The 632-nt window shown below is 58.1% G+C and overlaps 1 protein-coding gene across 1 annotated transcript in view; it reads left to right on the forward strand.

Annotated features, from left to right (window-relative positions):
• LOC103611412 (RNA polymerase II subunit A) overlaps positions 1-632 on the forward strand; it is a gene marked incomplete at its 5' end in the record, with an annotated part of 39592 nt that overhangs the window by 36868 nt on the left and 2092 nt on the right. The gene's annotated exons all lie outside the window — the stretch shown is intronic.

A 632-nucleotide genomic window follows, 5' to 3' on the forward strand; every position in this document is an offset into this window, starting at 1 on the left:
GTTGGGAAATGGGGGTGGGAGAGGGGTGGGAGTTGGGGAATGGGGTGGGAATGGGGGTGGGAATGGGGAAATGAGGATGGGAGAGAGGTTTTGGGGGTGGGAATGGGGAAATGGGGATGGGAATGGGGTGGGAATTGGGAAATGGGGGTGGGAATGGGGTGGGAATGGGAATTGGGGTGGGAGTTGGGATTTGGGGGGTGGGAATGGGGTTTCAGGGTGGGAATGGGGTGGGAGTTGGGAAATGGGGATGGGAATTGGGATTTGGGGATGGAATGGGAATTGGGCTGGGAGTTGGGAAATGGGGGTGGGAATGGGGTGAGAGTTGGGGAATGGGGGTGGGAGAGGGGTGGGAGTTGGGAAATGGGGATGGGAATTGGGATTTGGGGGTGGGAATTGAGGTGGGAATGGGGAAATGGGGATGGGAGAGGGGTTTTGGGGGTGGGAATGGGGTGGGAGTTGAGAAATGAGGGTGGGAGTTGGGGTTTGGGGGTGGGAGAGGGGTAGGAGTTGGAAAATGGGGTGGGAATTGGGGTTTGGGGGTGGGAATTGAGGTGGGAATTGGGAAATGAGGATGGGAATGGGGTGGGAATGGGGAAATGGGGATGGGAGAGGGGTGGGAATGGGAATTGGGG

Source organism: Corvus brachyrhynchos, unplaced genomic scaffold (assembly GCF_000691975.1).
Source record: "Corvus brachyrhynchos isolate BGI_N302 unplaced genomic scaffold, ASM69197v1 scaffold1290, whole genome shotgun sequence".
NCBI classification, from domain to species: Eukaryota; Metazoa; Chordata; class Aves; order Passeriformes; family Corvidae; genus Corvus; species Corvus brachyrhynchos.